This window comes from Hirundo rustica, chromosome 5, assembly GCF_015227805.2.
Source record: "Hirundo rustica isolate bHirRus1 chromosome 5, bHirRus1.pri.v3, whole genome shotgun sequence".
Classification (NCBI taxonomy): domain Eukaryota; kingdom Metazoa; phylum Chordata; class Aves; order Passeriformes; family Hirundinidae; genus Hirundo; species Hirundo rustica.
Genome location: NC_053454.1, coordinates 30,701,352 through 30,725,562, shown reverse-complemented (window position 1 = coordinate 30,725,562; position 24,211 = coordinate 30,701,352). Strand labels below are relative to the sequence as shown.

Genomic DNA, 24,211 nt, shown 5'->3' with positions numbered 1-24,211 from the left:
AGGTAGAAGTCTAAGCTGTTAAAATATAGCTTAGTGATAGAGACAGATAAACTTTTGATGAGTTCTGTGTAAGGAAACTGTTCCTCTCTCATACTAAGTTAAACTTTATGCTTCCTGATCACTTTTCTTTCAATATTAAAAAAAAAAAAAAAAAAAACAACTTTTTAAATATCCCATGTTTCTAAAAATAGAATAAAGTTTCAAGTAGAAGAAACTGAAGCAAATATTCATTACTTAGAAAATGTTGAAAGGAACAAGTCAAAATTTCAGAACCTTAAGAAACACTCCTTACCAACAGTTACATTCCTCACAGTCAGTCATTCCTTGCAAAAGTCTGTTTTGGTTCATTTGCTTTTGTCAGCTTACACAATTCTGTAAAACAGTCCTGAGCAGCTCAGAAGTGGAATTGCTTTCCTTTATTTTTAATATTACATTTTCCTAGACTTCTCACCAAATTTTATCATTGTTCTGCAGTTTTATGCTTTCTCATAGGTTTTTTGGTTTTTCTTTTTTGTTTGTTTTGGGTTGGTGGTTTTTGTTTTTTTTTTTTTTTTTTTTTTGTTTATTTGTTTTTTACTTTGCAAATAGTTCAATATATGGAAAGGTGAAGATATTATATGCATTTTAGTGTTTCTAAAGTATGTGGTATTTACTATCCAAAGCCTTTAGAAATATTTGTGGAAAGAGGAAAGCCAATGATCCAAAAGCTCATTGAAATCAATGGGAGACTTTCCATTAAATTCAATGGGCTTTCATCCAAGCTGTTTGTAATTATAGGCTGACATTTTGAAAGCTGCCTAAGGGATCTGGAAGCCTAATACTCATTAAAATTAACTGGGCATCTAGCTTTACTAGGGCACTTTGGAAGCCACTACTACAGTGTATACAAATGAGTGACCTGTTTATGAGTTACATTACACCTTCGTGAATCTATATGCATGTGTTTTATCTTCCATATCAAATAAATATTTTCGATTTTATTGCTTGATAAGACCCATCTTCCTACAGAAAAGTATTCTCTAATTTAAAAACAGAGATGAATATACAAAAAAAAAAAAGTCATAGAACTGAGAAAAGCTGATTTATACAATGGTTTTTTTTATCCAGTTAGCAATTTTTGGTGTAATTTTTAAGAAACATTCTTAAATATCTGTAACCTATTTATAATGTGGACTCAATCACTATACTGAACAAACAACTGATTCCATAGATTACCTGATAAGTTATAATTTTTATTTCTTCAGCATGAAGTCTGTGATTTCCTTGTTTATATCTATATAAGCATCTTTATCAAAATCTATCTATGTCCTGTTTAAGCATCCCCAAAATATTCAGACAGTAGACTTTAATTTGAGAAAGTTGCTTGGACTGTGATTGACAAATGATAGAAATACTCTAACATTTCCTATGGATACTGAGCCATATAAAAACTATATATATTTATATATATATATCAAGTGAGTCACTTCAGCTACAGCTGCTTAGACACACTATTTAAAATTTAATCAAATTTGTGAACTATGTCGATTTGTTCTAAATGTCACTTGTTAGAGTAGCATGTGTTTTCATTGTAATACTTTCAAGTTAACCTTTGATTTTAATCTGACCAGTAATCTCATTCATAAATTTGTAGGAAAAAAAAAGAAAAAAAAAAAAAGTTCTAACCATAAGTACTTCAAGGGATTAGAAATATTAAAAGTCTTTGGAAGCTAGATAGAAAAAAATTTAAAGTTTGGAAATAAAAAGACAATATTTTCATTCTTAGAGGATCTGAATTATGGGATGGATCAAAAATAAATGTAACACCTGTTTAAAATACTTATGTGCACTTGATATGTAGTTCAGTAGCAAGTTGGTTTTATTTAAATTCATCATAAATCATAACATTATTTCCCAAAATGACTTATTATGGATTATGACTTTATAATGACAGTATTGTTGCCATGAAATCATCACACATTCAACAGAACTGTATAAGGAATAATATTGCCAAGCAACAAGAAAACATTCAAAGTGGTCAGATGCAAGTAGATCAAATATTTTAACTCATCTCAAGTAATATTAAATAGAAACAATTTAAAAATTATATTTGGGCTAAAATTAAAAAGTGTACATAAATAGCTGATCAGTTAAAACTGGTCAGATGGCTCCTGGAACTGTGAAGTTTCTTCAGGTGCAATTACATTCCAATTTCAAGCAAACAGCAGCTTCCTTCTTCACTCCTTGTGGAGGATTTTGTGTACTGCCAAATGAATGATGATAAAATCAGATTCCAAAAGTATGACTAGCTATTGAATTTTTTAATTAGCATCATGTTATGTTTCCTATCGGTCATTAATTGTTTTCTGCTTTAGAGTTAACCACTGGCCTGCCTTCTTGGTTTAAGAATTGATGTCAATTCAAATATAGGTTAAAATAAAAAGGGAAACGGAAGCTATTTCTTACAGTACAAAAAACCCAAAACAAGGCAGAAAATGTCTTAGAGTAAAAGCAGTACAAAAAAGCAGAAAACACATAATTAAACTCAATTGGAATGAAATGCAATTGCTAATGTGTCTACTGAGCTATTTTATGACATTGTCTGTAATCAAAATTCCACTTGTTCTACCCTGTAATTAGTTTCTATAGGTGTAATTTTTTTCAGTGTTAATGGGGGTGATTGATGGAAAATGTACATATTCGTGGAGGTACAGCACCAAAACCATTGTAGGTTTCAGCACAGATAATTGTTTAGATCTCTGAATCTCTTTCTGAAATTCCTCTGGAAATACAGCAGGCTATTTCTAACCCTCTTGTACCTGAGACCATTTCTTCTTTAGGACTTGCGAAGCTTCTCAGACTCATGCTTTTGTGAGAATTCATCAGCATATTTTTCATTTTTAACTAAAGACCACAGCTGAGGACTGATCATCCATGTCACGGTAGCTTCTCTGTGCTATGCTGTTGTCAGTGATCTGTTAGCTGCCTGTTTATCCATTCCTCAGTTCCTGTCCTAATAATCTTCTCTACTTTAACTAATAATTTCCTGTTAAGCATCAAATATTTTCCCAGCTTCCAAGTAGATTATATCTAGATTAGAACTATTTCCCTTGTCTAGAAAAGCAATTATCTCCCCAATGAAGGCTATCAGATTAGCCTGGTACAGTTTGTCTTTGTCAAACTGAGGCTGCATTTTATAACATTTTTGCTGTACTTCTGTGCCGTCATTCTTTCCTGTTGCAAAACATAGCCCAGACAGAGCCATGGTTGTAAGGATAACCCTAGTTTAGTGTCTTAAGTATATGTAACATTTAATCTTTTTTCTCAATTTTAGCATTTACTGGAACTTGATGGATTTTGCTCCTCTCCTAGAGGGTCTGCAACATTGTGCTAGTATTCTTGTGATTCTGGGACAGCAGCAATCTGTCTCAGTTTTTATACATGAAGTAGTGTTGTAATGCATTAATTGGGTTTATATTTGTAATGTTTTTTTCTATCTGCCCCTGTCCAGCTGTGCCCACTCCCCTCACTGAGATGCAACCTAATCCTGTTTCCTCCTACTGAACACTGATTGGGCGATGCCTCTGGGTCTCGCCTATGGGCCCTGCCCCCTGGGGGGGAAAAACCACGGCAGGGGAGAGGCCAGCACTCTCTGGCATCGGCTCTCCATCGGGTAGGGTCTCAAAGCTGAGCAGGACATAAGAATAAAAGCAGAAATATCCATCCGAAGTCAGAGAGTCAAGGCTCTTCTTTTACCTTTGGTGGCTGTCTAGTCTCATGGGAAAGGATACAAAATAGTAAGTGTGTTTTTCTCCATATCAAAGGGTCACTTGTGTCCCATATCATCCCTGTAACTTCACTGAAAACTGAACTTCAGCATAGACCTTTCTTAATCCTTATCCCCTCTTCTCTAGACACTCTTTTCACTTCATCTGAATTCTTCATTTTTAGAAGTATCATTATGTTTAATTTAAAAAACACAAAGAAACACAAAAACTAAATCAATTTCACTTTAGAACATTCTTCCTTATCTTAAAAATACTAAGATTTAAATGATAATTTTCTAATCAGGTCCATTTTCAATTCCTTTAGACTTTCTATTCTTCTTTGATTATTCTCATTCATTTTTTATTTATTTATACATTCATTCATTTTTATTTTACTTTGTTCCTTATGGTTTCCACAACTTTGTAATTTTGGGGGGTTTGTTGATTGACATTTTTTAAGTATTAAGGTTCCTTCTATAGTGATCTGTGAATGAAAAACACAGTTTCACATTCTGCTTAGCTTGACTTAAGGTAATTTTATTGAAGTATTCACTTTGAATCAGAAGCTTTAAAGACTAGTTTGTGCTTTTCTTTCTATTTAATTTAAAGTGAATTATCTCATGATTTTTCTTCCCAAGGTTATTTTCTACAGCTATGTTTTTAGTGCTTGTTAGTTGCCAAAGTCTGCAATAACAATGTATGTTTCTTTCTGGTATATAAATTTGTTGGCTACTGAGTCCAACACAATACAAACCTTAATTTCATTTTAGCATTTGTTCTGAAGTATATTTTTGGGAAGTTCAAACTACATTTAGCGACAGAGTTTCTGGTAGTATTTCCAGATGTCTTTCTATATGCAAACGTGACCTTGTGATTCTATAGCGGATCCCATTAGTTTTTTTACTCTTTCCCCTCTAATACATGTAATATTTTCCAACATTTTAAAAGATGAGCATGACAGTTCATATGCAATTCCTGCTTACATCTTTAAGGCTATCACATTCTAAAGTTATGGCATTGCTCTCACAGCCTTCTCTATGTGACAAAACTACATGCTCCAGAGAGCTTATATGTATCTTCTGTTTTCTTTTTCTCTGCATTTCCATTACCTTTTATCTATCCAGCTTAATAGTCTACATCACTCTCTTAAGTTTTTCATGTCTGCATTTCTAAAGATATCCATTAATTTATTTGTTAAAGATCGAAGTTTAATTATTTTAAAGCTCCTTTAATTTCTAGTGATCACAGTTAACTCAGTTAATTAATTGGCAAATATTTGGTCAGGGTTTTTTTTAAATTTATCCAGTTTAAAACTCTGTCATAAAAAGTGACAGATGTTATACTGATATGCTCCAAAATTCTCAATGATTTTTAGTCTCAGGATTCTGATATCATTTGCGTTGGCAATAACCAAAAAAAAATTTATACCAACATAAAAACTAATCCAACAGCAGAATACTTTCCAAATGACAAATTTGTCAAAACTTTCCTTCTAGCACCAGCTTTTATTTATCTCTTACTTTGTCTTAATTTCTTTTATTTTTTCTGTCGAATTTAAGTCAAGTATATAGTTGAATGTTTTCCCTGTTCTGGAATGATCATCTTCTATCTGTTCCAGTTGAACTGTATTATTGCCATTTATATGGTCTCAAAGTCTTCAGCATTTGGTATTTTCAAATATATGTCACCCATGCAGTGTATCTCTTCAGGAGAGTAGTCTGTTAAGCTAAATCTGACTCCTTTTCATCATCAAGCTAAATCTCCTTCCCTCTGTAATGCTAAATTTTAGATGTGAAAGAAACATGACTGTGTAAAATCTATTGCAACATAGACAGAGAAGAAAGAGGAGGAGGATTATCATAACTTGATGCACATGACCATGCCTGGTGTGTAGGAGAAGGGAATACAGGTGACCTCACTCCTGATAAGTAACAGCTGTGTTAATTACCCAATACAGCCTCACCCCTGATGAGTCACATCTACAGCCAATAAAGATAAGTGTGATAAAAGGGAGTGTGTTAGTTGCTGACAAGAATTATGAAGGAGAAAGAACCTTGAGAAAGAGGGAACCTTGAGGAAGAAGGATCCTGGGCAGAGAGAATCACTGCTGTGAGGTCAGTCTGGGTCTGCAGTTGGAACCTGCAGTCACAGTCTAGCTAGGTAAAAGCCTGCAGTCAGAGTCTGCAAACCAATACATGCAGTCACAGTTTAGCAGGAAATAACCAGCAGGGAGAGGCTGTAAGAGAAACCTATAGTAGGAGCTTGCTGCAGCCAGAGCCAGTGAATAGTTGGAATCAGGATGGCTGAGCTTTAAAGAGGAATAAACCAGGAGCCTTTTTATGCTGTGTTTAAAAAGAAGTCTGTGTCTCAGCTCATTTCCACCTTCTAACAAGAGGGCTGCTGCAACAATAGTGTGATGATAAAATAGACCATGAAGTTCCAGGTGAAGTTATGGACAAGATGAGAAATATTGCTGCTTCAAATTGAGTTTATTTTTTGTATAGAACAAAAATGTCTTTAAACTGGGGCAGACTTGTCCTAAGCTTTGTGTAAGACTGTGTAGAACCTGAAGAAATCTCTAGCTCTCCCCTTTCTGCTATTCAAATTTTTCTTCTCTAAAGCAAATAAACACATCAGTAAGAATTAATCATCTTTAAGAGTTTCAAAAAACCACCTGAGATGATTCTTCATATTCTAGGAAGAAAACTGGATACATCTTAGTCACTTTTCTTGATATTCTCTGGGTAATCATAGTACAGTGAATCTAGAGGTCGTAAAATTGACTTCTGAGTTCTTCAGAGTAATTAAGTTATTCTAATAACCTCGTCTGGCCACAACACAAATAAGAAGAGGACTGATGGACTAAGAGTTTTCTTTGAGGCTGAAGTTTAAGTTATGCTTTTCTAAGACAAATAAAGTATATATTTTTAGAGGAACTGTCATTGTTCAGCTCCTGCTGTATTTAAATATCTTCCAGTATTACCTTCAGCTGCCACTGGATGTGTTCAAAAGTTCTTCTGCAAAGCAGACCATAGTCTCATGTCAGGCAATGGAAAACTGGTGAACATATAGCTTGTGGACACCTATAAAAAGTTAGCAGGTGGCTGTTCTCCAAGGTGGCCTTGACTGAACTAATTAAACCATTCTTCTCATCTTTCCTCCCTCTCCCCCTCCATCTTTTCTTCACCCACTCTTGCTTCAATTTCTGCTGTAAATGGGGGGATCCAGGCTACAGCAAGCATCGGTACTGTAGAGTCTTGTTTTGGTCCCCCATGAGGAATGTTTCCTGAAAGAAAAAAGAGTGTATTGTTATGTAATAATTTCTTAGTGTGTTCTCATAGGGATTGTTCAGTCATTAAGATTGCTCAAGCAAATTTTACTCAAGTGTTACCAAATTTGGATTTCCACCATAACTAACTGCAATATGCCACCAGAAAAGTGTCTAATGGATTTATTAAAAATACTGATCTCTATGAATAGAAATACTGAATCATTTTACAGACAACTAATAACTTCAGCTAGTATAGTAATGGAGCAGTTCAGGTATGCCGGAATCCTTTCTAATTTCCAATGAGACAGTATATTTTTATTGTCACAGATTGTCCTGCCTTCAGTTCTTCAAAGGCATGATGGCCTTATCTTGCAAAGGTTTAGGTTCTCACCTAAGCCCCATTTCTAAATCACATCAAGTACAATCTTTATTCTTTAAGTTCCTGACACATTCCTCAATAAAAATCCTACTTTTTATCCTCTTTTTACATGATAGAGTCCTAGTGTCCCAGTGCCTGATCCCTTTGACATTGTTTCTTGCTGCAACTGTTCCCTGCAGTTCCTCCATTGCCACTTTGTGGCTGAAGTAGGTGTTAATACTACTGAATTCAGCAGACCCTGTTCACTTTATTTACTTGTGCCTCTGGGTTTAAAATATCGTAGAGGTGCATATATAAGAAAAGTGTTGCATAGCCATAAGTTGAACCTCTTAACTCCTTGCCTAATTAATATTCTTTGCATAAGACATAAGAAATCTCTGTCGAGCCTGAATATTTTTTTCCAAGCCTCATAATTTAAAGTGGCAAAGAAAGCCAAATTTCAGTTTTCATTCCACATTGTTATTCGCAGCTGCCAAATATCAATCTGCAGCTTTAAATTACATTAACTATTTAAATAACTTCTTTCCTTATCATCTCTTACCCTCCTCCCTCCTTTTTGATTTGCTATCATGAGTGAAACAACATATCTTTTGCCTCATTCTCAGAAATTACTGGATTGTTTTGGCAAAAAAGGCATTCCAACACATATTTTGACAACCTCAGAGCAGACACTAAGGAATATTTAAGCCCAAATGTCTACCAACTGGCAAATTGAAAAGTACTAAAATCAGCATTTTATAATGAAAGTGGCAGGGAACATTAATGAGCATAGCTACCAGCCCATATTTGGCCTTCATTGGTTTCTTCAGCACTAGCTAAAAAGAACAAAGTCCTTGGTAGAAGCAGCCAGCTTGGAGGCTTTAAGTCTCACAGGTGACATGCTGCTGGCCTAGCTGTGTTTTTTGCTGTATTTTGTAACATTATTTGTGGGAATCCATCAGAGGCTCATGCAGGATATTATCACTTCAAGCTGTTCTACCCTGGGGTAGTATGAAACCAAGCTCCAGCCAACAGGTCGACAACCAGAATTTTTCAAAAAGTGTTTGCTTACACCTTTTTTATTAGCCCTTTGCGTTCTGCATAAAAAAGCAATTTATTCTTAACTTTGATATATATATATATATACACATATATAATGTGACTCAGTAACTGTTATCCAGAGGTCTTCTTTGCCTTTGAAACTTCAGTCTCTGCACAAAATTACCTTTGAAGGATGGGGAAAGGGTTGGTTGGTCCTTAAGAACATTTAATAAATTAGCACATAACCACTAATAACCAATTATGTCATGACACTTTCACACGAACTTTAAACTTTCACTTTAAACATTTTCTATGTTTAAAAAAAATATCACAATCTTTTGGAAAATGTTTGGTAGATAACTTAGCAAGTTGTCTCCAACCTTAAGCAATAGATGTTCTAAACTGGACTGATCAAATAGGTGAACTGTGTAAAAAAATTTACTGATAAGACTAGGTCAACTGGAGTTGTAAAGCTAGGGAGTCATACTACAAGAATAATTTAACAGCAGAGTCATAAAAAAACCAAAGTATTTGCATTAGTAAGGAAATAGGAAATAAAGGAACTAATCACAAAAACATAGATATGTCTGTCCTCCTATCAGTTATGTAGAGTTTAAAATACAATGTATAACATTTATTGCCAAAGAGTTTAAAAGTAAGATTAGAGAGTACAAAGGAATTATTGTCCCTATAGTCTGTGGACCCTAGAATACTTATAGCAAATGGCACAGTATGAATATGGAAGGCATCGTAATGCTCCCCTCTGGGAAAAAAAACTATTTTAATTCCCTGTAGTAGGCAATTAAATATCACATAATATACACAGACATATATTATTTGAATTTGATCTGTTTGGAACACCTTCAATTTAATTTTTGGAGGAATACAACAAAAATAACAGTCCTCAAGTACCTTTGGGGTAGGAATCTAGATGGAAAAAAAGTATTAATACTTTATCCCAATATGTGACATTTTATTTTATCCAAAATTGTTACAGCTGAAAGAAGTAATGATACTGTGTTTTATAGTGGGTTTTAGAACTGATATAATATATGCAGCTAAAACTTTACTAACCCCACATTTTATAAAAGTGATTATGTGTTGATTAAAATTGCATATTAGAGACCATAACTCTAAATTTGTATTCACAGCATACAAAATAGTGTAGAATAAAAAAGAGTCATGAGAAGTTATATTACCCATCGAATATTGCACTCATTTCATCACATACTACAAAGTAATTTGAAGAGATATAGATGTGGTGTCCTTCTTCACTGGGACAAATTGATGGTGGTCTTAGACAGGGAAATGCAACTATGTCCAAACACTTCTTCCAAAGTAAGCTGATTCTTAATGATAGGGAGGAGGCTCACAGTAAATATGGAAACTGTGACTCACTGGCTGCTTTGCCTTGCAAGGAACAACAAAAGCTTTCCCACACTCTTGTGTTTACCCTAAGCATGTAAATTCATGTCTTGACTTGCACCACTTGCACAGGTGAAGTTCCTATCAAAGTCAGTGGGAATTTTGAACATGTAAGGAGTAGTTTATATCTTTAACTACATCAAGTTTTCTGATTAAATGTTCCAAAACCCCCCTTTCCACTATTCCTAGATATGAACAACAAAATTTCCTTAGCTGTATTACCCTAATTTCCCTGTGATGAGGAATTGCTACCCTTTATATCACCCAAATGGTCTGTATTCCTTTTCCCTCATCCCATCTACCAGCTGTATGTTTCAACTAATGCAGAACAGAGAGCATAGTTCAGGGCTGTCAGTTGTCAGGCTTTTGCTGTTGCAATATGCCACTTTTACCATTTTATTTGGTAAATATAATGAACCTTTCATCTCTTCTCCCTTAAATGTGTTCAAATAGACAGCATTTTCTTCCCATCCTCCCTTCAGCAGAAAAGTAAAATACAGTAAATGAACAATTCCTTCCTCATTTTCTTAAATAAATTACTGCTACAAGAAAGTGTTTCATGTTATCTTTAAGCAGACCAGAATAGGATGAAAACATGCTGTCTTTTCTTTCTTTAGACAGTGACTCAAAGAGCTTTCCAGAAAGCAGCAGTGGTGAGAGTGGTGATTGAAATAGTGCTTAGCAGCAGCTTACAGGGAACCCTTGTTAATTTTTGAAATAAAATTCTGAACTAAAATTGATTAAAATTTTAATCAGTTTTAAATTGATTAAAAACAAATACTAAGTGAAACAACTGCTGTGTTATTTGCATCCCTTTTGACAATTGCAGTCAAGGGACTCAATACTCCTCATTAAACACTTGGTCTGGAGGCTGAAGATGACTCCTCTTCTTTGTAACTTTTAGAATATAGCTGGTACAGTATTATATAAATAATTTTGATGAACCAGGATTTAAATGTATTCTGCCTACTATTTTATAGAATAACTCTGAATCTGAGCAAGAGGCAGGTAGACTAAATTTTCTGAAGCACCTCCTCTACCAACACTACCTCCCTTCAGACCTTTGAATGCTGTGGCAGTGCAAGAATTGTTTTATTAAGTTTTCATAAGAAGTTTTATGTTATGGTTCATTTCACTGTGCCCCCAGTTCTGTAACAGTCCATCCCCTTTGAGTTGTTTCATGTCAGTCATCCCACCCCCCACCTATCCTTGTCAATCCCCTCTCCCCCCTGCTCTGGGGCATCCTGTCTGTCACTTTGGGACCCCTCCCAGGCCTGGGAAATTCCCAGGGAGGCGTTGAGTGATAGGTTGGTGCCCGGGGGAATCCCCTTTTCCCCTTTTGTCAGTGGTCAGAGGCTTAGAAGTGGACACCCCCTGTTACCCCCCAAATTCCCTGATTTGCTGTCCTGTTGTCACCTCCCCTGAATCCTCCCCACTTATAAGATTGGGGAGGGAAATTCAAAGGGTCTCTGGCCAGTAGTTTGGACGAGCTGTGGATCTCCCGCAGCTCGGCTTGGATAAACCATCTTTAAACCTGCTTAGCCAAGAGCCATCCTTTATCTACCACCGCGGTCACAACACTATCTGGGCCAGCCGCTGCTGAAAAGCCGAGTCCTGCAGGTAAAGATAACCTGCTTGCATACCTGGACCGAAAATGCTCTGGCCACTGTGCAGATCTGAGCCAGCCAGGGGCCCGTGTCCGCCCAGTGCACAGAATGCCTCTTGCAACACTGCATCCCTCATATCTCCACCTAAAAAAAAAGTCTTTCTACATGAAGAATCCTTGCTCCTTAGCTGAGTAGGCTCTGTTATCTTGCTGAGTAGCAGCAAGGAGCAGGGTATTCTGCCAGATGTTGTCTCAAATACCTACCTTTCTGTGTGGCAATTTTTCTATTAACCCTGGGCAAAACCTTTCTCCCAGAGGGTGGATGGAAAAGATTTTGTAAAGGGAAAAAAGGAGATGAAAGAGGGAGCTTCTCCTCCGTGGCTGAGCAAGATGTGCATTATATTACAAGTAAAGGGAATCATTTTATGTCAAGTAGGGTTGCTTGCTTTTGGATGGGTAGTTCACAGACCCCTTAGTTGTTGTAAATCAATGTATTTACAGTTCAGAAAATGAAATGGGCTGCTAGTTTTGGCAAAATGGTAGAATATATATATATGCACAGCAATCTTATCATCAACAACTCCTTAAAAAGTAACTTTCTTTTATGACATTGAAGAACATTATACGGTGTTTTTCCTGTGTTTTTTAACTGGGATATAAAATGAAGATTTCATACTTTTTCATTCAAGGCATATTTTGTATTTGACCTATCCTAAAAAAAGTGAGAAATGGGACATTGATGGCAGGTAGCTCATGAAGACTGGCTTTACATCCTGAGGAACTTTAACCAGAGTGCACACAAGACAAACAAAAATTTTATATGGAAAAAATTTAATGAAGTTTTGCACTGAGAAGATTTGCTTATATCTTTCACTTTCTTCTAGATTCACATATTTTATATTGGTTTTACTACAAATGTATATGCATGATTGAACTCAAACATTGTTCAGCCTTAGGTATTATTTCAATATTTTGAGTGAATTCTGCTGGTAGACTGTTCAGACTCATCTGCATTAGATCTATTTGATTTATTCTGCACACCAGCAGATGTGTTTTGAGGTAGTTTATAAATGTTTCTAACTAAGTATTAGTAGTTATAAGTCCATGGTAAGTGGATCTTCCTTCCCTTAGTACATCCTTGATTTTTCTGCTCTCTGAGAAGATGGTTGATTAGATCCTATCGGTGAATGCTTTTGGAGACTTGTAAGTTTGTTGTAAATCCATGTGGTGCCAGATACTGAAAATAATTGGAAGCTTTGCTTGTTAATAATGTACTTACTAAAAAAAAAACGCCTCAAAGAGTTTCAGAAGGCTGAACACAAATCTCCTGTCTCTGTATTCCATTCCACTTCTTTCAGTTTCCTTATAAATATGTGAATGACACAACATCACCTATTAGACTGTTGAAGTGGAGAGTCTTAATTTCTGGATTAGCCAGCCTCAGTGTTTTACTGTCTCTGGTATTGTCCTGTAGAAGGCTGAAGCATGAAAGGTCTTTTAACCATATCAAGAGATCTGCAGGTGTGTAAGAAAAGAATATCCTTCCTGGAGCTCTTCTCTACGGCTGGAGATGACCTGCCATGATAAGAGCTGAGTGTGGGCAAGGAGGACCCTTGCTGCACAACAGAAATGGAAATGCCCCACACAAGAGAAAAATCAGGCAGGAGCTCATGTGAAAAGAAAGACCCAAAGTGACTCACGTTAGCTCTCAACCAGAGTCAGTCAACATTTTCACTTGTTTTTGGTGAATGCAACCAAATGCCAGAAACAAAACAAAATCTAGATGTGTAAATCTCTAAGTTTACCACAAAGCTTGAAGTCATGCAGAATACCATGGGAATAACTAGTGATATTTTAATTTTTAGTTTGTCAGCTTGTTTAAGGCTAGAAAAAGGTGAATTGTATTATAAGACCAACAATTACTTAAAGACTGAAGGGAAGAGTAAATATCATGTAGAACATTAATAAAGTTTAGGGGGAAAATAGACAAAAAAAACAATTTTGAAAATCATGTTTAATTGATTGGTCATTTGTTATGCATGAAGTATATTCAGTGACTAATGAAATTTTTACTATCTCAGATGGACAGCACTAGCAGAAGAATTAATGAAATTACACACAGCTTCAGCAAAGAGCTAATAGTCATAACTTGAAATTTTAGTTGTCTAGAGACTTAATTGATTTTAAAAATAATAAAAAAAAGAAAACAAGCCCTGTGTTATGTGTTATGCTCTAGTGAAATGTATATATACAGTATTACCTTAGCTGCCTGGTATGTGCGGTTCAGCCAAATTCTTCATTAATTACCCTTGTAGTGAACAGGAAACCTACATCATTATTGTAACAACTAGAGAGACTGTAGGATTTTTTTTCCATCAGCTCTTACACGGAAGAATACTGTCTGCAGTGTTAGATTGACTTCATGGTTCCAATGTAAGAATAGCACATTAAACAGCTAAAAATGCAATAATTACAAAATTAACAGTAATTTAATTACAGCCAGTGTATTGCTAAATTATTATGCATATATGTTAAAGCCTATATATAAGCACTTTTATAATCATTATCACAATATTTTAAAATTTTAGCCTAATTCTGAATGAGATTTTGGAGAATTTCTTAGAAACTTCCCTTAGATATACATCTATTGAAGCAAAAGGTTAATGTTTACTAGATTAAATGAATTAAAATTCTGAAATAAAGATCCATAAAGTGAGTTTACCACTGAGACTCGAATAATCTCTTTTATCAAGGTTGTGCAAAGCTTAATAATGAAATCAGAATCTGATTATGTTTGTTGGGACTAGTGATCCTTTACTTTGCCAGCATTTCCTTCAGTATGAACAAGAATGAAAATATATGAGCCTTTTAACATTACTCCCTCTTTTTGCTTTCCTCCAAAGCCCTTTTTTCCCCACCCAACCTCTTTATCACAGAAAGAAGGAAACAATCAGCAGTTCAGTCCAACATTTGTAGATGTTTTTACATGGGGGCTTTGGAGAGGGCTTTAAGACCATTCCACCGGGCATTTTTAGCTCTCATTAAGGGCCTTGTAGCCAGCATTCCTTCCATGCCCTGCAGGGCTCAAGCTGTGCTTAGGATGAAACAAATCTCAGCCTTGCCCTCAGCATTTATGTGGCAGTCCAATCCAGCTCACAAATATCTACATTCTGTCCTTGGATTCCACACTTTTGCTTGCTTGGGCATTTTTTAATCTGAACTACTCACTCATTCCTGTGCAAAAAAAGGGTCTATTAGGTGAATTCAAGCCCAGGGAAGATAGACATGTAAGCCAGAAAAAGCCCAGTTGTTTTACTGTATATTGTGTTTGGGCACAGTAATTATGTGAGCATAACTTAACCTTCCAATTCATTTTTTAAACTTCTGAATTCAGTAAAGTGAACTATTGTTAAAGTTCTCCTGCGGTGCAGTACATAACACTCTAACAACTTGTAGGAACAGTTAAATCCATATTTAAATGATTTATTGGTTTTAAAAATGGATGACAGATGTGGAAATGAGAGATATGTTTATCATGATGAATTCCTGTGTTGGAACCAAGTTAGCTTTCATCAGCTACTTTGTACCATTTTATTACACCATTGATCTGAAATCTGATTTTTGTACCTTGACATCAAATGAGGCTCAAAATATGTTTTCAATAAAACCTATCTATAAATTCCATCACACTGGCCTTATTTTGATTGTGGTAAGACCATCTTGGAGTTGCAATTAATATAAAATCATGCTGTTTTCTCATTTTATTTCTATTTCCTCCAGCAATCTGGAGCAATGATAGATGGTCACTTCAGGATGTTTTCTGTTCTGTACTGTAAGCAATGTTTTCCAATGACTCAAAGATTGAAGTTTGTTCTACAGTATTTTATTTGGAGCACTAGACTCTCTTTTTATTACTTCCTTTTTTTCTTTTATTTTTTTTTCTCTGAAGAAAACTAAATCAGCAAAGAATTTGGCCTGTTTCATGTTCCTATTGAAAAGGTAAAATCATCCATTAAGTTCAAGACCATGTACTTTATTTTCATGGTGATATAAGAAAAAAGAGAAATTAGTTTGCCGATCACATTTGTACCCAGAATAGTGGAGGAAAAAAAAAAAAAAAAAAAAAAAAAAAGCAAATGAGAAAATCCATGAGTGTTTATCTTAAGAACTTCAGATAAGGCTGACACTAGCTAGCTTTCAGGCTGTCAGCTCCTATTCACTCTGTCTTAGCTCAGCTACTTACACACAATCATGTACAGACATCTTGCTTGCCGACTAGTCCAGTGTTTTGGATTTAGAACTCTGAACTTGTTAGAATATTTCATGTAGACAAATCAATAAGACCATAACATGAATCCTCTGAGTGTGATTCAGCTTTTGTGTCAGTTACCTCTGACATAAAATGGGGATACTGTCTGTTTATAAAACTTACATAGGTGTACTAAGAAGAGTTTATGTATTCACCACCCTTAGTGGTATCAGAGTCATGAATAAGAGAAACAATAATAGAATATTAACAGCTCATTCAGCTCAGCATGCCTTTGGTTTATTTTATTGGGGTGCAAATAGTCTTATATTCAGAAGCAGCTGATGCATTTAAAATAAAGATTTATGATCTGATCCACTACCAGTAAGGTCTAATACCACTCAATACAAAATTGACTTTGTTGAGCAAAGATATGACATCTCACATCTTTACTGCTCACTTTCACAAGTTCTTCCCTGGTAAACTCACCTTCTCTGCTATTCACAAAGAGGGGGGCTCATCTTTTCTGTCTAATGAATTCCAGTTTACTCATGCGGCATCCCTATTTATGTTGAGTTAGCTGTGTCCATTTTGCTGCCAAATGCAGTATGTCATTTGGTATTTTCTAACTACAGTGGGCCTCAATCTTGGCCCCAGTAACCAAATTCGAATTCAATTGTCCCAGAAGTCAAGAAAAAATTATGTGTCCATGGATTGGCAAGAATTAATTTTATGAAAGTAAGTGATCTGAAATGGAAAATGCAGCTAAGTTGGGAGAATGCCTCTAGGCAGACTCAGAAAAGTCAGATAGTTTGGGGATACTAGGAGAGGGATTGAGAGAACTCAATGAGACCTTGAACTTTGATGAGGGGGAAAAGAAATACTGGGGTTTGAAAACAGAGGGACAGTGGGAAGTCTGTATTTTGAGAGAAGAAAGGTATACCTTACTAAACTGGTCAGACCTCTAAGTACAGACCCCCTTTCCTGAAGGCCTTCCTAGCACTATGCAGCTGGAGATCATGTGGGGAATCATACTACTCTTGGAAAGATGAGAGGAAGAGCAGTAATTTCTACTGCAAAAATAAAACAAAGCCCTAAAGAAACCTTTAGGCCCCACATTCTTTCTACTTCCCCACTACCCAAATTGTCTGTTTTCAAGTTACCTGGTCTATATGACTTCTTGCTTGACAAAAATAAGGGAGTGGGAGTACAGAACAGCTCCCCCATGGGATGTTGTTCTAAGCAAACACATATTTTTCCTAAGTCTAACGGCATCACCATTGCACCATTGCAACCCTGGTCATGACTATTTAGAAACACTGAAAAGCTTGCACAAGAAATTACTCTCTTCAGTGTTTTTCCTAGCTCAGTGAGTAAATTTGAGATTTTTTAAGGGAAAAGTCAGTCTGGTAGCTCCCTGTTTTCATAAATTAAATCAGTTGGTTTTCTCTGAGCAATTCAAAACAAAGTCTAAGGACTGTAGGAAAAAAATCTTAGGAGAAACAGCAAAAAGCACAGAAAGCTTTTTCAGGATATAGTTTAAATGTGGCCTATAAATTCTAATGCTATGAAAATGTAGATAAAGATAGTTCTCTTAAAATTGTAACGCTGCACAAATACCCTTATCTTCAGTTTTGACCTTCTGTGCCTCAGGTCTGCCCTACTTTCAGGAATTAAAAGCTAGTTCCAGGAAAATTAAAATTAGAGAAATAACTTTGGACCAGTTTCATTGCCTAGAATTTGATTAAAGTCACAGAAGTACTTGTTAATCATGTTTGATTCATGTCAGTAATTTCCACCAGGTTTAGTTTCTCCGTTGTAGGTGTTTTGCTTTCTTAGTAACTGTTAAATTGAAAAGTAATTATTTTCTTCTGTGACTTGTGCGCTCAAGTGAGTTTTTCTCGATAACAGGACAGGTAAATATACTCTGGACCAGTATGATGTTCCCTTGTTCTTTGGGATTCCACTTTTAGTTTGCATAAGAAACCAGGTTTAGGTGGAACTGTCTGCCCACTACAGATAGCTGGTAAGAGGAAATGACAGTAAGAATCTCGGTAAAAACAGGAATTTTCCCCTGGCCTTGTTGTAGGAAGATAATATCCCATTTTATACAAACATTGTAATACTTAGGAAATAGTTTAGTTTTCCTTTAATGAAGCAGCTAGATTCATCTCACCACTGGAAATACTGTAGGACATTTTCCCCCACAACTTTATTCCTACAAGTGGATAATTAATTTCCCTGATGGTTTAGCAGCTAATTCATCTCTAAGGTAACTGGTGGATAGCTGGGGATTTTTATGCTTCTGGAAAGAACAACAACAGCATACAAAATTTCCTTTCTTGCTATTCTTCATTGTTTTCATAACAGATACTTCCCCAAGTGGACAACCATGTTTCGTAATTCAAGGTCTCTGGAAAGCAACAAGGGAATTTATTCATGGAGGAAAGGATTTGCTGAATTTGTGAACTCATCTTGTGAGTTCATAAAAGATGTACTAAAATCTGTGACATTTGGAAAACAGTGAACATTAAAGAGCTTTGGTTTCCAGACCTTTTTGAAACTTTTATGCTTAGCTGACATCTCCGCTCCACAATTGTTAAAAAGAAGACCTGAATTTTGCTTATTAAAACTGAGTAGGCTATCAAAATAACAATGCCCAGCATAAAGCCCCCCATGTGAATATATCTTGATACAGATATTCCACTCTATGATTTTCCTTAAGGTTTGATGTTTATTTGTGATTCAAATTCTTAAATTAGTACACCTAAATTATTTTATACACCTGTAACTAAAATAAAAATCTGCTTCATATTCTACTTCACTAAGCATTTTTTATTTTGAAGAGGCTTGGGTTTTGCTTTTAGCTTTAGGACTGTTTAAGCTGCTCTCAATCCCACATGATGCTATCATATTTTAACATTATTTGACCTTACTGAAATCTATGGTTGATTTGGAAATGAAGGCTAAAGGTATATAAGTAAGACTGTAAATCTCTCTTTTTTTTCCTTTTTTTTCAGTACTGTAGAATCAGGTGGTCAGTAGCATCAATCCTGTGATGACAGATGGAAGAGAAAATCAGGCTGATAAGAATTTCTGAATCTGTCTTGTCATTTATGATGTCTGATGAACCATAGCTGCTACGTATTGCCCTCAGATGGTATTTTCTGATTACTTTCCTCATTTAGAGAGGCTTGCACACTATTTTCTTATTGAGAACAAGATGCGTGCAAACCCACGGGAGATTTCCATTATATGCACGCCAGTTTCTTAATGAAAGGGAACTAGTTGTTCTGTCCCTTAAGTATTCATATTTTCTATTGTTTATCAAAGTTGTTTTGTGCCTTAAGGGTAAAAGTCACAGCTTCTGTAGCATAAAATCAAGCTGTGTTCTTCCGAGAGAGAAAGTCTTAGAGAGAAGTTGGGTTTTGCCCTGAAAAATTTTCTTGTGATAGGGAAACAAAAGTTTTGAAGCAAAAGCTGTGTTCTCATGGTCCTGGATATCTACATGGATATGTAGTAGATATCTACTACCTACACCTATGTAGGGTGTCTTCCTGATGATATTTACCATGAAAAAATATATGCCCCAGGTAGCGTACTTGCACTCATACTTTCTTTAGATGTTTCAGAGCCCTCATTGAAAGTCATAAATCTGTTTTCTGTAGGAAAAATATATAGTCAATAAAATTCCTTCTGCTTGCTTCAGGACAGCATATAGTGACAAAAGATTAGTAGTTTTATAATAGTGTATAAAACTCAGGTTTAAAACACTGCTAGTTTTAGCTTATTCTATAAGGAAATTTATAGACATGAGAATAGTAAGTGGGGACAGAATGTGACACATCTCGGTTTTAATTGGCTATTTATGTCAAAATATACAGATCAGTCTTTACTCATCTTAAAATATAGTCTGAAATTTCTTGATTTAATAAAAAAAGTTTCAACAAACTAACTTAATTAAACTTAATAATTTAATATAATATATTATATATAATATAATATATATATAATATATATATTATATAAAATAATATATATAATATAATATATTATAAATAAACTTAAATAAAACTCAAATAAATTATTTAAATCTAGGAAAAAAAAGTATTACAAATGCTACCAGTCCCTGGTTGCATTTCCTTACATCTCTTTATAAAACTCCTAGGTAAAAATCTAGCAACTTTTTACCAATTTTCAATGGTATTAGGAGGAGCAAAGTTCTCATATCTACTAAATCCACATGTAATATGTAAATATGTTGTATGAAGAAAGCATTTGCAGAGAAAAGTAATTTTATGAGGTTGCAAAAGGTTATTAAAAATTGTGTAAAAATTATTTCACAGCTATAAAAATCAAATTGACTGTGCTTTTAACAATGACTAGTCATTTTAAAAAAAAGTATTTTCAAGTGGAATGGTAGACATTTTGTAAGTGCTAATGGTGGCAAAAAGATAATAAATTCCTTGCTACATATGTACACATTCGGTATAAGTCAGACTCGGATTCCTTGATTTCAGTGCAGAAAGTGTTTTTTTGGATAAGGGGGGAAATTATGCCATTGTGTTACAAAAACAGTTTTAATATCAAAATGAAAATAAAGCTTTAATAGCTGCAGCTGTTGATCCATGGCTGAAATAGCACACAACCTACATGTGGGACAAATTCAGATTCATAAAATATTAATGATGATTATAAGATGACTATACCTTTTCAAACAATGCCTAATTTGCAGTTGTGCTGTCAAAACCTTTCTCTTTCCCACATAATCGTCTGCTTCTGAATTAAAATAAATATGCTCTGTTTAAAATGCATGAAACCTGAGGATAACAGTCTGCAAATTTACTCCAGATGCATACTAACTGCTAGAATAAACATTTCAGAATATGGTTTTACATAATACTCTTATCTGTTTCATTTGGCTGTCCTCATAAACTCACTGCTCTCCAAGCATAAACAGGTTGTTAAGTACATTTAAGGATTTTAGAATGAACACCAGAGATGTCGTTATCATTAAAATGAAGTGCTGATATTGGAGTCAGGCCACACGGAAGTGTTTACCCAGCACTGAACTAGAATTTCAATTTTTTTCCTTCTCTTAGGCACTGTAGCATGGATGGTTCTGATACATCAGCTTGAAACCCATGATTTGAAGATTGATTACTAAATGCATACAAAACAACCTAAACACGCAACAATACATTTCTATATAACAAGGCATTACAAAGTTGAACAAGTTAGTATGAATTCTCTGGGTCCAGGGTTTATTTTGCTTCTAGCTAAATGCTGAATGCTAGCTCGAGTGCAGGGTAGCATGGATACAATGCTCCTGTCATGTCAATAATATTCTGTTAACTGCATGCAAGACATCCTGTATTTTCTTTGACTGTTCCAGATCACAAGACTGAGATAACCTCTGAACGTTTTGATTGCACAAAGGAGTGATGAGGCAGTGCAGAGAACAAGGAACCGGAAACAGTGAGTTGATTTTTAGTGTTGATCATATTTTCTTTCAAAAAGGAAGCTTCTGCTTCATTTCACAAATAGTATCCAAAGCTGTGATGTTGACCCTTGAATATTCTAACTAATGAAGCTTAGTCAAATATTTTCTACAAATGATAGCTTTGAATGAAGAAACAGAAAAGAATGACATGAATGATTTAAAGATCATTTACTGCTCTAAAATATGATACATACACGCGTGAACATATGTGTCTGGGTTTATAATTGATGGTACCTCATCCTTTCTATTCCACGTCCTAAACTGAGTTCTTTGTAAGCCAGAGATTTTTCAGGTCAGATGATTCATATTTTTAAGGACCTGATTAGTGTAAATAATATATAAATATTATCATAGGAAATAGAATATAATGTGCAAAAAAATACAAAACTGCAGGTCATCAAGAAAAGTAAAAGCACATCAGTAACACCAATTGCGCAATGAGTTGTGTTTGTTGTCTCAAGGCTTGGGAGTTACCTACATACTATTCTTCAGGGTGAGAAAAAAGTCCTGGCTGGTTTTCAGTATATCATCATCATTATATATTTCCTACTGCTATTGGGCTAAATCCTCCAGAGTTGTTCTCTGATGGATGTTTTCCATTTTTATACTTCTTCAAGGGTCAAATCCTTTTTTTATTTTTTTTAACGATAGACCATAAAAAACCATGGTGCACATGGTAGTAGTGCAGGTATGAAACGTCAGTTCTTCTGAAGGAAAAAAAAAGGATGGAAAAAATGAGGAAAAAAAAAAACAAAAAGAAGGAAAGAAAAGCAAATAAATCAAAAGAAAGAAATCCCACAAAGAATTAGAACAATGTAACTCAAACTTTCAGCAGAAGTCAGCAAGAGTGATAATCTTAGGAGAGAGTTGCAGGGTGCAGGGAGATTTCTCCATTGCCAGTTTATGGTGTAATGTGAAGTTGAATGTGTCAACAGAAAAGAAGAAGGGAGAATGGAAAGGGAAGCCAGAATGGAAGAGAGAAGGAAGGAAGGAAAAATCCCAAAATGGGTCAAAAATTGGAAGAGAACACTGGGTCATCTAGTTCCACTTAACTGCTCAAGCAGAGTCCCCTAAGTACATTACTCAGGACTGTGTCCTGGCAGCTTTTGAATATATCCAGAGAAAGAGACTCCACCTCTCTAGGCCATCTGTTTCCATGCTCAGTCATCCTCTCAGTAAAGTTTTCCCTCATGTTCAGGTGCTCCAGTTTACGTCTGTTGCCTCTTGTCCTATTATTTGTCACCACCACCAAGAGTCTGGCTCCAGCCTCTTGGAAACCTCCTTTTAAACACTTAGAGGAATTGATATGATCCCCCCTCAGCCTTCTTGAGTCTAAACAGACCCAGCCTTTTCTCATAAGAGAGATGCCCCAGTTCCTTAATCATCTTCATAGCTCTCCTCTGGACCCTCTCCAGGATCTCCATGTCTCTCTTTTCCTGAGGAGCCCAGAACTGGACACAGCACTCCTGATGTGGCCTCACCAGGGCTGAGTAGAGGGGCAGGATCATCTCCCTCAGCCTGCTGGCAATGCCCTTCCTAAAGCCCCACAGGATCCCACTGGCCTTCTTGGCCACAAGGACACTCTGCTGGCTCATGGACCTCTTGCTGCCCACCAGGACCCCGAGGTCCTTCTCTGCAGAGCTGCTTTCCTGCAGATCAATCCCCAGCCTGTGCTGGTACAGGGGGCTATTCCTCCCCAGGTGAAGAACTCTGCTTTTGCCTTTGTTGAATTTCAGAAGGTTCCTCTCTGACCATCTCTCCAGCTTGTTGAAGCCTTCCTGAAGGGCTGCACAACACTCTGGTGCATTGGCCACTCCTCACAGTTTTGTCAATGAATGTGCTGAGGGAGCATCTGCCACTTCAGCCAGGAGTGGAAAAAGTGGAAAAAGGAAAAATAAAAAGGAAAAAGGGGAATTGTGGATTAAAAGTAAGACTTAATTTTAAATTCTGAAGTGGCATGTAACCTGTGCTATCCACTTGCATCGCTTTTATAGACCTAAGGATTTTACATAATTCAGATACCAGTGTTGCTTTAGAAAACTGTGAAATGACAACGTCACAAGCTATCTTATGTGATAGAAAGGTGATTTATTTTATTAGTGTCTGTGAATATTTGTTAGATTTGGGGCATGATGTTTTTTAAAGAAGTATTGTCTTCATAGGTGTAATTGATAGCCTATGTTTGTGATGGCATTTTCCCCAGGAAAAATCCTTTCATATAAAATCCTTCCGTCTGGAGACCAATGAGGCATATTAGCATAGTTCAATGTTTTGCATTTTTGCTGACATTATAAGCTTTTATGCTACAACAAACCCTAGTAAAATGTATACAAATATCAAATTTTAAATAATATATTTAATTCAATTTAATTCCTTTTTTTTTTTTTTTTTTTTTTTTTTTTTTTTTTTTTTTTTTTTTTTTCTGGTAGTTGCTTGTACTTTTGGCTTCCTGACCTTCAGGCATTTCTCATCTACCATGAACTAAATCTCTCACAAAGAAAGTAAATGAAAAATAAGCAGTCAACAAATAAGAAAATTGCATTTATTTTCCTGCTTTCTTTGACACGCCAGATGTGAGAGCAAAACATGATAGAACGGCACTTTAAAGGTTAATTTCCGTAAGAGGGTCTCCGTACTTATCACGACATCCAGACATCTATTTCAATTACTGAAAAAATAGTCTTTACAGTGGATGAATGCACACAGTATATTTTTGTTAAAATATGAGTGAAAAAAATCTTTTCATTATCTTTTTAATGAAAGTACTCTCCTTACTGGCTGATGAAATGTTTCCTGTTTGTATGCTACACACTTGCTACACACTTCCTCTAAAAAGTGCAGGGTAAATAAAGAAATTTACCTGGGCCTTTGGCAGGGAATTAGAACTTTCTTGCAAATCTTAACTGAGCTATAAATCTTACAAAGTGATTTGTTTTGACATTTTAAGAGAGCAACCAAAAAAGGAAAGAGAGCACTATGAGGAGAAGAGGAAGAGGTAGAAGTATTGGCACTAAT

At 35.6% G+C, this 24,211-nt stretch overlaps 1 long non-coding RNA gene across 1 annotated transcript; it reads left to right on the top strand.

The window, feature by feature from the left end:
• Nucleotides 1-3,705: 3,705 nt before the first annotated feature.
• On the top strand, nt 3,706-24,208 carry LOC120752514 (uncharacterized). Its single transcript, XR_005700736.2, has 3 exons — nt 3,706-3,776; nt 21,089-21,171; nt 24,144-24,208. It is a non-coding gene; the product is annotated as an uncharacterized LOC120752514 (long non-coding RNA).
• Nucleotides 24,209-24,211: the final 3 nt, after the last annotated feature.